Here is a 16,326-nt window from a genome sequence, read left to right as displayed (position 1 = left end):
GAAATTGAGGGTTGGTGTTTTAGGAAGAAGTCCTGTGGGTGTAGCTTTTACAGCACCAGATTTCATCACTATTCACAACTTACTTTTTAACGGTGTAGTTGAGTAAACAAACTGCAAGTTGCCACTGCAAAATGTGGGGCACCAACCCAGTCACCCTCTTTAATTTCAATAAACATATTTCATTTAAAGTCAAACAAAAATGAAGGCTGCTAGGCACATCAACCGAAAAGCTTCAAAAGAAGATTGCCATTAGGCCACATGGTTAGAAAGTTGTTGGGAAGGAGTGCCATCCTATATTGGCTTTGATGTAAGACTGAACACCTCCTCCGAGCAGCAGCAGGATTTATAGCTCAGGGACTGGAAGGGGTGGAGTCCGTTGCCCTCACTTGTGGAAACAAGAGAGCAGAATGTTAGCTTCAGTGCATCCTCTTGCCCTGGAGCAGTACTACATACTTCTGATGAGCCTGCAGAGTGGTCCACAGATGAACATGTGTGACAACATCAGGTTGTCCCAAGATGTGTATTCTCATTTGAGAATCACGTCAGGCTCCATGACACTGATAGATGGAGACTCACATGAACGCAAGGAGAACATGCTAACTCCATGCAAATTAATATTTTTTTAATATTTTAATAATTTTTTTTAGTTTTCTATTAATATAATTGTACTTTTCCTTTGAAGCCTTTTATTTAATTTAGATGTTTATTTTGGCATAACTTTCTCACCCTACAGGCAATTTGATGAAGCAATTGAAAAGACTAATAAAATGTTCTAAAAAACTATTACATATTATTTAGGGATGTCCTGTGTAAACTGCAAAAGACAGTGAGGCACCCATTCATTAATTTTTCTGAACTAGCTTAGTCCAAAGCCAGGTCAGGTGGGCCAGAATAAATCCTGGCAATGTTTGGCACAAGGCAGGGATAACCTGGACAATCCAGCACAGGATCCAACACTAAAATGCATTAGTGGACCTGACATCCTGTGTGCAGTTCTGGTTACTGTACAACAGAAACGATAAAGCAGCATTCAGCATTCTGAAATGATGAGCAGCCAAGTGCATCCAGACCAGAAGGACAAGTCCTACTTGGTCAGCATAAACGAAGTGAATATCTCCAGTCTCGAGCAGAAAAGGGAAGAGATGAGAAGAGAAGAGAAGAGAATGTGAGGACCTAAACTATCCATCTATTTTCTTTCCCATTTATTCTAAATATTGAGGTTAAAGTGAGCTCCAGCTGTCAGGACCTGATTCAGCTCTTAAAATTCTGAATAGTTTTAATAAAAGTTGATACAACAGAAATCATTCAATCAGATAGTGAATCAACTACATGAAGATATCACAGAAAATTTAGGAGAAGTGCGTTCAAGTCATTGATCAGGATATAATACTACTGTAGGTCAGTTTAGGAATAACACAATCCAACAAGCTTGATGGACTAAATCTTCGTTTATCAAGAACCCTTTAAGAAATGTCGCCCTTTTGGTGAGGTATGCTTAAATTATATGAACGCAGATGGTGGAAATAGAAAACATGAAGATGCATGTGAGGAATGTTTAGGTATCTTTACAAAACTATTTAAATATGCTTTAAGCAACATACTACTTTGAATATTTTGTCATCCTATTTAATTTTACAGAATATTTGTTTATTTTCTTCCACACAAATTGTGTGTATTACACCTTTAAAATATTTATGGGAGGAACAACATGAGAACAAATTTCATATTTAGTTTCTGTCCATTTTACACATTAAAGGAAAAGAAAAATGAGGCTTAATGACCTGATCTGATGCAGTGGTTTGTACTGTGGCCTCGCCAATGGGATGTCCAGGGATTGATTCCTGAAACTGGCCACTGACACCATAGAGTAGGGGTCCCCAGCTGTGGTCCTGGAGGGCGGCAGTAGCTGCAGGTTTTCATTTTAACACTTTTCTTATTCAGTGACCTGTATTTGCTGCTAATTAACTTCTTTTGAATTAATTTTAATTGACTTGCTCTTGGAGATTCAGACCCTTTGTTTCTTTTTCCTTAACTAGCAGCCAGACAATAACGAGATGCAAACTGAGCCAAAACATGACCAGCAAACTGTGTCCATTATGCAATATCTGAAAATAAAGAAAAGTGAAGGTCTCAGGAATGTTGATCTGCTCAGGGTCCTCAAACATTTTAACACCGTTCTTAGAAAAGAGGAAATTTCAGAAATGTGTGCTATTGTACAATGAGAGCAGCAAGAAGCCATGGAATTAAAGTACGAGTTTAATTAACAGCAAGAATCTGTGCCTAATTAAGCAACTGGTTGGAGTGAAATTGGTTGGAGTTTGAGGTCCTGACTTAGTTGGTCTTCTGTTGGCTCAGTCAATTTACATTTCATTTCTGTTTGGGTGCCATTTAAGGAAAGAAATGAAGCAATTCAAAGCAATGATGAAGAAATTCAGGGGAACAAATCTTAAAAAACAAGTCAATTAAAATTAATTCAAAAGAAGTTAATTAGCAGTAAAAACAGTACACTAATTAAAAAGGGGTAGAAAGAAAACTTGCAACCACTGGGGCTCTCCAGGACCGGAGTTGAGATTGCTCATCCTTCATGGGTTTTCCTCTCCTGGCAATTCCATTTTCCTCCCACTTCCCAAACATGTGCAGGTTGGGATAGCTGGCAATTCTAATGTGGCCCACATTAGTGACACTTAGTGTTTGTGTAAGAGGGTCCAGTAACGAATTAGCATTTTATTCAGTGTTGTTTCCTGCCTTATGTCTGATGGCACTGGGATAGGCCTGCCCCCCACCACCAAATTAAAGTTTTAAAATATAATGTTTAGATAATGACTGGTTAAGGACAGTGTTATTCAATACAACTTTTCCTGTGATTTCCAATCACTTACAAAATCTTAAGAAACTCAAAGATGGTTGTAGACAGTCACAGCATGCATCCGTTACCATCAGATGTATAGGGTGACTCTCCTACTGACTCTGCAATTCTGAGTCAAAATCAAACTGATAGACTCTTGTTCTCCACAAGAGTTAACAGCCAATGAGCGCTTAACTGGAAGTACAACACAAACAATGCCCACAAAAGTGAAGAACAATGACAGCTGCAGGGAAGTAAGAAATCAACTGTTTTGGACTGCAAAATGAAGAGAGGCTCAACAAACTTTGGAGCCAGCAGATTTCTGTTTCATATTTCAGGTTTGTCACATCACAGGAGAGCACAAGCTATAGCAAAGGCAGCAACTACTTGTTTGTCCTCCATTTTCTTTGGGTGCTTTCTTGAAGCTCCTGTTCGATTCCAATGTGCTCTGTTTTAATTGAATGCCAAAATGAGGCAACCTTGTGCTTCTTTCACGACATAATAACAAGATTTAGAATCGTGTTGGAAAGTCGAGAGGGAACTGTGTAATCGGTCACACCCCATGCAATTCCTAGTGTTATAATTTGACACCATGAGAGACAACAAGATTCAACAACCAATATGATTACATTTGACATGTTGTCCACGTAGAAGTAATGCTAACTCCTCTGGTGTGATGCCAGCTTTAGTCTATAGCATTTATTTCAAGCATGCAGATGAAAAAATACAGTATTCTTGACCACAGATTTTACACAAAGTGACTTTAATTGAAGTAATTTTGTATGCCTAGCTGGTTACCATTTTGGAGGATCAGCATCTCAGGTTAGGGAAGCTGAGTGACTGACTAGTACTAATTAATTTCAAAGGGAGGCCATAAAATTCGTACTGTGGAGTCACCTGGGCTACTACTGGATTATTACTGTCAGTGCGATGTTCCAAAAAAAGCATGTGGTGTGAAGCCCTAGCAGATGCCAGCTCCATCCTAAAAAAGAATCTATGCAGCAAACCTGTGTTAAACCTGCAAGGGCCTCCTTCACACACATTATTGTACACAGTCAAAAATGAGTATCAGCCACAATATAAATAGCTACCATTGAGAACAAACATAATGCTATGGTACTGAAAACAGATGAAAAAGAAGAAAGAGAAAATATGAAAAATCCAAGGAGCTACAGCATCCACAAAGTAACTAGTGCTTAAAAGTTAATGAGCAAAAGACACAAAAGAAGGATTATTACTAACAATAGTAGCTGGACAGAAACACCTGTAGGATAGCAGTCTTTCTAGCTTTCTAATACAGACCCAAAGAGCTGACAGGTTAAGGCCCCTTATGTAGAAAAGGTAGGCTGTTGTAATATCACGTACCAGTACACTCCATCTCCACACACTCATTAAGTGAGTGCTCACACCTGCCCACCACTTGCACAACAGCAGCCATCATCAAGGTGATGTTACGACGTCACAACCACCTAGGAGCTTCAGAAAGCAGAGGACTACCAGAGTGAAAAAACAGTATTAGGAAAAAAAACAAAAAGATGAAAAAAATAATAATTCTGAGAACAATGCACAAATCTGCTGACTTGGCCACATGATCTGAGAGTTTTGTGACTGATGATACTGAGTTTTCTGAAGTGGAAAAACACTTTCCAGACAACGATTCTGTATTGACAGTGGAAAGACTGTAATGTTTTTCCTCACACTTACTTTATTATACAGTATATTGAGTTTTTCATTCAGCAAAACAAAACCTTTAACATTCAGTATATACAGCACCTTATTTCATACAACCATCGATTTTTAGAATCTGCTTTGTCTACTAAAGTGTAATAGGCACCATAGCTTATCTAAGCAGAATCAGGATGAGTTTTCGCCCTATCATAAGATACATTCATCAAGGCACACACTCACTTTATACCTGGAGATGTGAGGCAGCTGGACTAACCTCTATGTCGCGTTCAGTAAAGTAGAAATTTCAGATTTGTGTAAATTAAAATTTGTTCAATTAGACTTTCAAACAGATGTGCTAGTCTCTCTGTCAGTCTGTCTGTCTTTCCTTTCCTGTTAGACAATTCTATACACTAATTAACCTGATCTCTCTTTATGTTTTTATTATTCTCAGTTCCCTTTCTTAGTTTCAAACAACACAGATAATCCGGCTCTTGTTCCCAGTAATGCGGCCAAGCCAGTTTTCTCTCTTTTTGATCTCTATTCAGTTACGTTGGTCTCTTTTTTCCCAGAACTTCCTAATTTTCAACCCAAACCTGTTCCACATCTTCCCTTTTTTCAGACTGGTGCCTCTGCTCGGCCGTTTTCATTGTTTTTGCATTCAGGAAAGTTGGTAACCTTTAAAAATATACATAGCAGTCTCATTATGAGGTTCTATTAATGATAAATTAAACCAGTCATTTGATGACCTTAATGTATTGTCCTTATTTGACCTTCTTCATAGCAATATTTTAACTTATTTTTACACTTATTACATTTTTTCCTTATACATGTCTTTGGAGGTTAGGATATTAGTACAGCAGTTATCATTATGCACCCCACTGTACTCAAGCCCTGATTCTACACCTTCTAGCTATGATCATGAAGGTGTCTTCTGAAGCCACAATCCATAGACATGCTGATACCTACATTGGCAACACGAAAATGGCCTTAGGAAAGTTAGTGTAAGTGTATCTTGTAGATGGGTGGAAGGTTAAAATTGACATTACAGGAGCCTGGGGGCATTACATATCAGGGACTGCCATTTGGAGACTGAGTAAAAGAGGAAAGATTGCCCTGAAGAGAACTGCACAAGTTGTCTTTCTAGTCTAATATGTACTGCAATAATCCACCAAGGGTGATGAAGTTTGTGTGTCTACAGTTAAGTCAGCAGAGTGTTTAGGGTTACAGAAGGGGCTTCTCAGCGGAGTTCTAGCCTAGTGTACCAGGGCCAAATGTACACCCACGCCTGATGTGGATGTTTTTTTGGGGTAGGACCAGGAATGACCACAGAAGAGAAAATTAACCACCTCTACTCTGGCTGGCAAATTGGTGAGCTTCAAGCCAGGAGGGTAGGCACGGGCAAAAGCTCAACTCACAAGAAAGGCCAGAGGTGAGGTCAAAGAGGCACAAGAGTCTTGTGGGATTTTAATTTAGGGACAAAATGCATTTCTCCATTAACCTGAGTTTATTAATTGTGGACACAGTTCTACATTTGTCTACTGCCTGGGCTCTAGGAATCCATATTACTAGGAAAAACTAAGGTGCCATTCTTAAAATCTTTTCATCCATGATGATTTGTCAATGCTCACAGCCGTCGAGACAGCACTACTCACTGTCACTTTTGCATCACAGATTTCAGCTTAACATTTCCTGTTTTAGTATCCAGACTACTTGATTCAGCAACCACACACTGTTCTTCTACATCAACTGGCCAGTCATTCTCACTTAAATCACTAAAACGTGGGATGATCATCTGCTCCATACTCTCACTCGGGTCTATGTAATGCACATAATGAGTGTAATACAAACTGCATCCTTAGAAACTACTGTATCAACTGATTTGTGAGTTACTCCATCTAACCATTACCAAATTCATTTCATCCATTCTAGGATTGCAGGGCCCAGAGCCAATCCCAGCAGCAGAGGGCATGAGGCTGAAGCCATCCTTAGACCGGATTCCAGCCTTATTTATTGATTTCTTTCAAAAGTATGAGACATACATACATACATACATACATACTACAGCAACCATCCACTGATTATCTGAATCTCTTTTCCAATACAGCCAATATCGTAGAATTTCAAGGCAGAAACCCGCCTAGTCAATTGCAGGACATGCATACACACCCTCACTGGGTTAATTCAAAGCCACAGTCCATCTAAGCCTTTGACTCTTTGACAACACAGTCTCCTTAAGAAACCCAATGCAGGCATGGGACAAATGTGCAAACTCCACATGTAAGATGGAACAGGAACCATGTCCTTGCCAACCAATTACAATAAATGGCACTTGATAATGTGAAAGAGACCAGGTTGAATGACCTTAGGCACTGTAGCACTCACATTATGCTAGAAATTAGTGACATAAGAGTACTTCAATGGTGGCAATCAAAAAATAATGTTACACAAAATATTTCAAAATTTCAAATGACCCAACCATTATAGGCATAGAGGATAAAACAGGTCCACACCCAGCAATATTCCCCAGTCCATTTCTGGGTAATTAAGTGTAAAACAAAGGAATTATTTAATGACCAGCCACTCTATTGTATTCCTCAAGTGATAGAAGCAAAGGATGGGCACTTCGAGCTGCAGCATACTATATGCATGAGAAGCACTGCCCACTGTGTGGCTGATATGAAATTATTTTGTTCTTAATTTCAGTTAGTATGGATGGGTGCTCAGTTAGCAAAAGGTGACAAGGGGATCTACTTCAGCAGCATGGTACAGTGTAGGTAAGTGCCACAGAAATTCTCTAAAAGAAAGGAGTGGTCTTGAATATGTTAGTGTGGAGGAAGCACAGAAGCAGCTAAGAGGCAGTAGAAACTTTATATGTGCCATTTGGCCCAGATGAGTGGGAGATGGGGCATGACATATGAGAGAGGGAGATAAAAGAAAAAGAGAAAGAGCAAGAAGTGTACCCTGATTGGTAGCACTTGATGTTTCCCTAGGACACTAGGTGATACACAACCCAGCACTGGGCAAATCCTCCTAACACTCACTCCAAAGAGACAATGAAGCCGTGGGAGGAGTGATGGGTCTGATAGTTGGGATTGCACATTCGAATGTTCAGGGAAGCCATTAAATTGTTTTTTGTCTCTGTTAATTTTATAATTTGAGCTCTATGTGTGTTATCCTTTTCTTGAAAATGTTTATTATAGACCACCATCTTTGCTTAAACTTTTTATTCCTGGGTGTAGTACTGGCTACTGAGGTTTATCTTAAGAATTTCTTCCAAAGCTTTGTAGCTTTTCTGAGAGAAGATCCTGAGTCACTAAAAGCTCAAAGCAATGGACCACAGTACCTTATAAGGTGGCTTTAAATGTCTCATTGTCACCTGGAAGGTTTCATAGTGATTATAAAGCTGAGAATGAAGACAACTAGAAGTTGTTCAGTTTAGTTTCCATCTATCCATCTATCCAATTTCCACTAATCCGGTTTCTGGGGTACACTGGTGGAGCTTTTGCCAGAAGCATCAAAAGTGTCTCTAGACAGGAAGTGAATTAATTAATTTCAAGTAAAAGTTTAAATTTATTGTTATTTGGACATATTGTAGGGACATTCTTACCTGCTTGTCTGCCACCAACTAGTGGCAGCAATGCCATACTAACAAAAGCCAAGGAGTACACCACCATTTCTTAAATACAACATCACATAATAGCTATATTTTGACACTACTATCTCCACCCAAGCAGAGCTCCACTCTTCCACAAAAACAACAAGATGTATGCTTATCTATTATGTTTTAAATATGATAAACTATGTTTAAATTGGTTAATTAAGGATGGCATGGTGAGGTAGATATAAGAAACAACCATGCAGTTGTTAGTATGAGTAGCTGTTTAATAACCTTATGACCTGGGGTTTAAAGCTGTCCCTGAACCTTGTGGTGCAATTTCTAATGGTACAATTCTAATTCTGTACAATCTGGCTGAATAAAGAAGGGTTGACTATTGACTGTACCAGATGGCTGAGGTATTTAATAAATTCTGTTCACATTTCTAAGTCAGCACATTATTTGTGTCCTGGACAGAAGGGAGCTGTGTGCCGGTAATATTCTGAAATGACTTCACATGAGAAAATCCATGTAGACATTTTTAAAAGAGTTGCAGTATTGTATACATTCTGATATTATGTAATTTACCTAGTTTAGTGCAATTGTCATACATACACACGTTAAACTCCCCAGCAGCACTAGGCATGAGACAGGAAGCAATCTCCAGGCTGAAAACAGGGCACGTCACCTACACGGAGGTCACTTTACAGTCACTAATTAACCTAATCCTTGTGCTTTGAGGGTTTTGAGGAGAAAACCCATACACACCTAGAGAACATGAAAATGGATGAATGGATGGATGTTGTCTGCAATTTGACTTCTTTATGTAGTGATCTTGCATTTATTCACTAGTGATGGTCTATTTCCAGAATGAACAGTTTTGTTTATTTACAAGATAAACTGAGTCATCTGATTTTTAAACATCATATGCCATGGATTTCCATGACCTAAACCCTGCTAGGTTTCTGCCTTCCAGAGCAAATCGAGTTCAAAACTTCCTGTATAAAAACTCCAGGACTGCAAGGCATCATTTTATCCAGACAAAGGGAAATGTGTTTCTAGTTGACAATGATGCATTTTAGCTGACTGTACTTCAAAACCCTCTCAACATTTCTGAAGTGCTTCAATGATTATACGTAATAGATGGATGAATCTGAAAACACAGCTAACACTAGTGATGTAAATAAATGAAGAACTTGAGTTCTGATTTGGTGGCGAACAATGTTCTTTCTATAAATCATGCCCTAAGGGATAGAACTTTGAATTAATCTATTAAAAATTGTGAGCATGACCTTTATTGATGTTATTTTACACCAGTCATGAATGGGTCCCTCATTCACTGATGACCCCCAAGCTCTTGAATATTACTCTCTAGGAGCTGAACCCGCAGACATTCCATGGTCCCCTGTGAAAGACAGACTTCCCTTGACAGTTTGTAGTCTCACCTCTGAAATGTTCTTATTTGTTATTTGTTCTGGGCTTCACTGGTAGCACTTCTAAAAACTCCTGCTTTTATCATTCATGTGACATTAAAATGTGGGCTAATTTGCATGGTCACCAATTTCAACAGCTAAAAGGAAAATTCATTACTTAAAATGTCATACTGAATACTAAAATGCAAGCATGCTCATAGTAATTGATCATAATAATAAATAAGAATATAAAATAAACATATGAAGTTCAGTAAATGAGAGGGAAACATTCAGTCCATCAAGCTAATCTGATTAACTAAAAGTTACTGTATCTCTTTCAGATAAACTACTGCATATATTTTGTCAAAGATTCTGCTTTAACTACATGGTAGTTTTTCAGGTTCTCATGACCCTTTGAGTGAAGAGGTGCTTCCTGGCTTGTCTTAAATACACTTCATTTCCACAGGACCCCTCAAGTACAAGATTCACTTTTAAATCTGATCATCTTTATTGATACCTTAAAGGAGTCGGGAAGACCTGGATTAGATCCCCACCCAGCCTGTACAGTCTTCTTTACTCAGGTTTAATTCCCTGAGCCTGTCATGGTAGGACACGTCCTTTAGTCTGAGGATGGACTTGGGTGCTTTCTCTCAATTGAGCCTTTTCTCAAGTGCAGGAACCAAAATTTGCAAACAGATGTGGTCACCTTAGTCTCAGTATAAAACCCTTTGATTTCTATTCAACAGTTTTTACAATATAACCTATCATTTTGTCTTTTCAATTTAATCAATCATGTAGATGATGAGAATGTTGCATCATTGTATTAATAAAGCTCTTCTAGCTTGCATGCAGCACTTTGTTCTTTTCCACATTAAAAGTATTTTCAAAGTATTTGTCCAGTTTTGAAGATTGTCCAGGTCTTTTTGAATTATTTTTGAGTCTTTTCTATTTCTTCAGTATTGGCGTCCCTACAAATTTCAGAAGTTTACAACTTACAGCAGAGTCACTGTCATTAATATAAATTAGTAATAATAAAAGCCCATTCCCCTCTTATCCGTTTTTAGCAATACTTCAGGTGATCGCCTATAACCTTTCATCAATATTTCTGAACAATGTATTTCTGTCCGTGCCATTCATCATTTAGACACAAGACTCTAATTTCATTTTCTCAAACTGTGTGGATTTTTTTAACACCCCGTATAAAATCATTTTATTAACTCATTCATAGAGTGCAGTCATTCAGCTGCTCAAGACAAGGCATGGGAAAACCCACGAGCACTCTGCTCATTTAAGGTGCAACTCACAATGTTTATTTTTGAATAATAAGGCCTGAGGTGTGACAGTAAGCACATGACATTCAGTTAAGGAAGTATTTTGTCTATTGATTTCAGCCTTTTTTGGTTGCATTTTTGATCTTTACAAAATGAAGGATACATTAAATGTAACTGCAACATAAAGTATACTCTCATGTGTGAACAAAAATGCAAAGATTCCCGAAGAAACAGTCTCAACAACTAACATACACACCAAGCACATTAGAAGCATATGAAGCAAATACCATTCTGAAAGATAAAGAGAAACCTTTATCATGTGAATTATACACCTGACAAAAGCTTAACAGCTACACTGTATCTCTAGCCTTGCTAAAATAAAAATAAAAATAATTTTAAATTTTTTTTTTTTGCCAATGTGTGCCTGACATCTTCTTTTTTACCACTGATTACTGAACCCACCTAATATTTATGGGGAACATAGCTCATCCCTTTTGTAATGAGCTCATTGAAAGAACCAACTACAGATGGGATAACCCCATACATTCCACCATCCATTACATTTATCATTTTCTGAAATGGCGTGATCCAATATGGAGCTAATCCATGCAGGATTGGGTTTAAGGCAGAAACTATCCCAGAAAGGGATGCCAGTTCATTACAGGAGACTCTCATGCACACCCACCTACACACCCACATATGCTGGGACATAATAATATTCAATAGGGTGTAAAATACACAGCTGAAACTCAGGCACAGAGACTACGTGCAAACTCCACATGCATAAAGTCAATTCTACTTTAAAATAGTACCTATACAGTATGAATAAGTTAAATTATTATGCAGACATATTCTATAGTACAACCTATTAGTTTTAAATGTGAGTAGCACCTTTTGTAGTACAAGCAGTCACTGAGCAATGATAAAGTAAACACAGTAAGGTATTTATATATATATATATATATATATCCAGCAAATATATGAATGTATAGTGTGTGTGTCTCACTTCAAAGATAGGCCCATAATCATAGCTTATAGTCTGTGTTTCCATTTTCACACTCACTGCGTAAATAAGCTATTTCTGGCTAAACGGGAATAACGCCCTTCATCCAATTAGATTCACCCTCACTCTTCTCTCAGTGCATCCAGTTAATAACCCTCATATCTGAAGTACACTTAAAAAAAAATCTGTATAATTAATGTATGTTCAAGGCAGGCTTGCAGCCACAGAATTATTCAACACAAAACCCTGCAGTCAACATTAGGGCTAGAAGTTAACAAAGCCAGTGACAAAAAGCATTTTCTTTATAATAGGTGCCTCATTCTTATACGATCATGCTGATGTACCCCCAGTGACATCTCCTCAGCAGTCAGGATCCACTACAGTGTCCGTTCCTTTGAAAACCCCCAATGCAACCAAAAGCAACCCACTCACTGTTCATTCATCAATGTACAAGGCCTCAAGAAAGAAACAGGACTGAGCCCCTCAGTGTTGTTACAAAGAGATGGCCTCTCAACTCCTCCTCCAAAAATGAATAATCAAAGAAATGAATAAATCAAACTGTGCATTTGGCATCCTGAGACGAAGATTAAAGAAGGTCTTCCTTCATTTTGATTCATGGAAACCATGAAAGAGCTGATTGGTAACCGTGCTGCACCTGTGCCGGCCCTGAGAATTGATAAAAGGGGGAATCAAATAAAAAAAAGAAAAACACCAGCGCTTTGGTTTAAAGCTAAGCATCTGAAAAGCATCAAAATGCTGTGGTTTGTTTGCACTTCCACAAAGACAGAACACACGCATCAATGCCTGAGCCCATTTTGCAAGGCACACCAGAGCATTTCCCATTGCCACAAATAAAGAGGAACTTACTGATCCACAAGACATGCAAGCATTACCTGAATGACATCTGGTCATTATTTTCCTGTTTCTTTTGGTCCCAAGGTTCTGACCGATTGTTGCCAGTTGTAAAACCCTAACGACAGTCCATCTGCACACTTGCCATTCTGTTTGCAGACCGGCTCTTGACCCCAACCCTTGGCTGTTCGGCAGCTTGGATGCTTCACTGGCTCCTTGCTGTTCCTGAGCCCATGATGTCATCCCTGCAGCCCAGCCCATTGGCTGAACAATAAACATCAGAATAATGCCAAGAGCAAGCAGGGAGACCAGACAGGATTAATCTTATGTTTCACTCACAGACTGCTGGAAAGTAAACATATATGAGGAAGGGAGTTTTTAAAGATTAGGAATTGAAAACAGTTTAAATGAACACTTTCAGGAACATGAAGAAGTTATTATTATTATTTTAACACAACATAGCATTCTCAAGTTTATATATCCAATGCATTAGTATTATTATTATTATTATTGCTAATGAAACATTTTCTATATGGGGCATATAACAACACTTCTTTAATAAAAGAAAGAAGAAGGGAAATTGTGAAAATATGAATTGTCTCCTTCTATGACAATAAAAAGCCCTGAGCAGGGAAAAACCTGGAAAGATGTTACAACTGACAACAACAGTCCACACAGTTACAGTCTTTCTAGTGTCAAAACATGAATTTGACATGTAAACCATGAAGAAACTGGGTGCTTCTGTACAGCAAGGGAAATAAATATATCAGTAACTTTAAACTCAGGGTAATCTTGATTACACACTAATGCTGTTTATTGTAGCATATTACAGTAGTACAGTATCTAAATGTAAGATATTTTGGTCACATACAGAGATATGCCAGGCTTGTGGGATAAGGTACTGATGTTTGGAAACTGAAAAGTAAAGGAGTAAAGACTAAAACTAAAAACAGGATGGGTATATATGATCAATGTGAATCACAGAACTCTAAAACATCTTCCCTGATAAAAAGCCCATCAGGTCACCATAATTTATAAATCATGTAGTGAAGTTCTTAGCTGGCAAAGGGGTTGTAGGGCAAGTGCACAGCCAAGATGGCACATGGTAGAGAACAGTCCACTAGACAGTTTCCAGACAGGTGGGAGAGACAGTCATACAGGCCACTAGGGGGCAGTGCACTGTGGACAGTATGTCTATTACATGCTCACAATAGTAATAAGCCAGTGCACCAAAATAACAGAAATAATACAGAGAAAGAAAGATAAAGAAAATGCTAAAGGGTAAGGTAGGCAACTCGATTACTGGTAGGAACATTTATTTAAGCTTTGTTTATTTTATAGTTTGATGTCCCCTTCTGTGTATACCTCCCTGGCTCATTTTTTCTAATACAAATGTCATATTTTTATATATTTTACCTTTTTCTACCTGTGTTGTTCTGGGTGTGAAGTGCTGCAAGAAAAGACCCCTCTTATTTCACTGACTAAATGATAAATATAATAAACCCCATACTTTCATTTTCTTAAGTTCCTATTTAAATTCCAGAGTCATGGAGAGTCAGATGATATCCCTGTAACATTGGGCCTGCATAGACTAGTGATCCAATTAGCCTGAAATGCCACCCCAAATCATCTGCATGAATACAACAGCAAGCCTCAAAAAACAAATGACTATACCAAACAAAAAAGTTAAGATCTCCATGTAAAACCTGTTTTACTCAAAGATGATATGATGATAGGCCACCAATTATATAATATCTTTTTAATTCAGAATGGAATACATCTCCGATACTGTAACTTTACACAGTGTCAGTACAGCTCCTGAGCATATATTGCTTGTTTGCTGAAGTATATAATCAGAAGCTCAATCTGAGTACCTGTAACAGAATACTTGGAGAACTTCCACATGAACACAAGGAGAAACTGCAAAATCCACACCATGTCAGGACAAGGATTCAAACCTTAGAGATGTAAGGATGAAGTAATAACTACTGCACTACCAAGGCAAACTACAGCAAATGGCAAGCTACAAAAATATATCTGTTCTACATTGTGCAACAGTCACAGTCCTTATCATCACAGAAAGTTAACTGTATGGTTATAAAAAACATTGAAATTTTTACAGTACATAAAATACCCCGTGTTAATTAGGGGTCCTGTTAATGTTCTTTTGTTGGCTTAACAACTAACTGTTATTCTGGTGCTAAAGAATATCAAATAAATTAGGTATGTGGAATACTATCACTTAGGACATGCATATCTTACACAGGATAATCTCATCATATGTGGACAAGCAATCTCTAAAGTTGCACTACCTTCTACTTCAGATCAACAATACATGAAAATCTACTCTTCAGGAGACATACATACTTAAACCCTGTGGATAATGCTAAAATGAATCTTATTAAGGACCCTTAGTAACCCCCATGGCATTAACCCCAAGTGTCTCATGGGCTCAGAATTCTATGTAAAAAATGTAGAAATGAATGTCTCTCAGGTTAATGAGTTAAGATCCAAATGTAAAGTGTAAACCCAAAGAACACTTGGGGCAGTACTCTGTTGGCATCTAGTGAATAAACTAATATCATGCTGCACAAAAAGCATGAACATTGCTCTACATTTTGTCACTCTAAGGCAGAGTTTCTCATCCTTTAAGTATTTGCGACCTGAGTTTTCATAACAGTTTTAATCGCGCCCCCCCCTAACGTTTTTTTGAAAGGAGCCCACTAATACCAATTTGTTCTTTTTTAATTAATGATATATCATAGATGCATATTTCATTATACCTACTTAACTTTTATCGACATTTATCTAACTCAATATTTACTTTTTTAGTATCAGAATGTAGTTTAAGTTAATTTGTTTTGGTTTCAATAGATGTATTTTTCATATTTTCGATTCTTGTTTTCTTTTTTTCACATGCCCCCCTTTTTGTTACTTCGCGCCCTCCTAGGGGGGCCCGCCCCCCAGTTTGAGAACCACTGCTCTAAGGTAACTCGTCAGTATTCATGAGTGGAGTGGAGCCTTCAACCAAAACTCACAATGGTGTGTAAATGACAATCTGTAAAGTCAGTTTTAGAACAAACTGAAACAGAACCATTAATTGAATCACGCGATAATGATGACACTGTGAATTAGTCATCAAACATCAACACTTATAGCGAACCTGATGAATATGACATGGTACAACCAAACCACTGTGATACTCTTGGTGACTTCAGTCATGTAAAGTTGCAGTGGGGTGCAATATCATTGTGGCAAAAAAAAGCAAAATGATTGCAATCAAGTTTTTAGGCAAGAAAAATGTTAGCCTCATAAAATGCAGAGACTGTCAATGTTCTTGTCAGGGTATTTGTGGAAGTCACTAAGCCTTGTGGTGTCATAGCCTACAATAACACAATGGACATGTCTGACATTCTACCCTTTCATGTGTAAGCAACATAAAAAATATTATAAGAAAATATGCAACGATAAACACTTCTACTGCCCCAATTGCAAAATCGGGATCTGCGTTGGTGGTTGTTTCAAAACATATCACAAGAAGGATGCATACTAAATTTGTATTAGTGCAGCAGTGGACACTAGACATATATTTCTGAATGTATTTATGTTGATATTTTGGTACTGTATTTATATGCCCCAGTTACACATAATAACATTTTTTCTTGTTGAGAAAAAAATTA

At 37.9% G+C, this 16,326-nt stretch overlaps 1 protein-coding gene across 2 annotated transcripts in view; it reads right to left on the bottom strand.

Annotated features, from left to right (window-relative positions):
• Window positions 1-12,902, bottom strand: part of LOC114662570 (serine/threonine-protein kinase PAK 3) — a 194,445-nt gene extending 181,543 nt beyond the window's left edge. For both annotated transcript variants that reach the window (XM_051935210.1, XM_028816110.2), the window contains exon 1: window positions 12,688-12,902. The gene's annotated coding sequence lies outside the window, so the exon portion shown is untranslated. The remainder of the gene's footprint in view (window positions 1-12,687) is intronic.
• Window positions 12,903-16,326: the final 3,424 nt, after the last annotated feature.

The sequence above is a fragment of the Erpetoichthys calabaricus genome, chromosome 12 (assembly GCF_900747795.2).
Source record: "Erpetoichthys calabaricus chromosome 12, fErpCal1.3, whole genome shotgun sequence".
Taxonomy (NCBI): Eukaryota; Metazoa; Chordata; class Cladistia; order Polypteriformes; family Polypteridae; genus Erpetoichthys; species Erpetoichthys calabaricus.
This window is presented reverse-complemented; position numbering and strand designations above follow the sequence as displayed.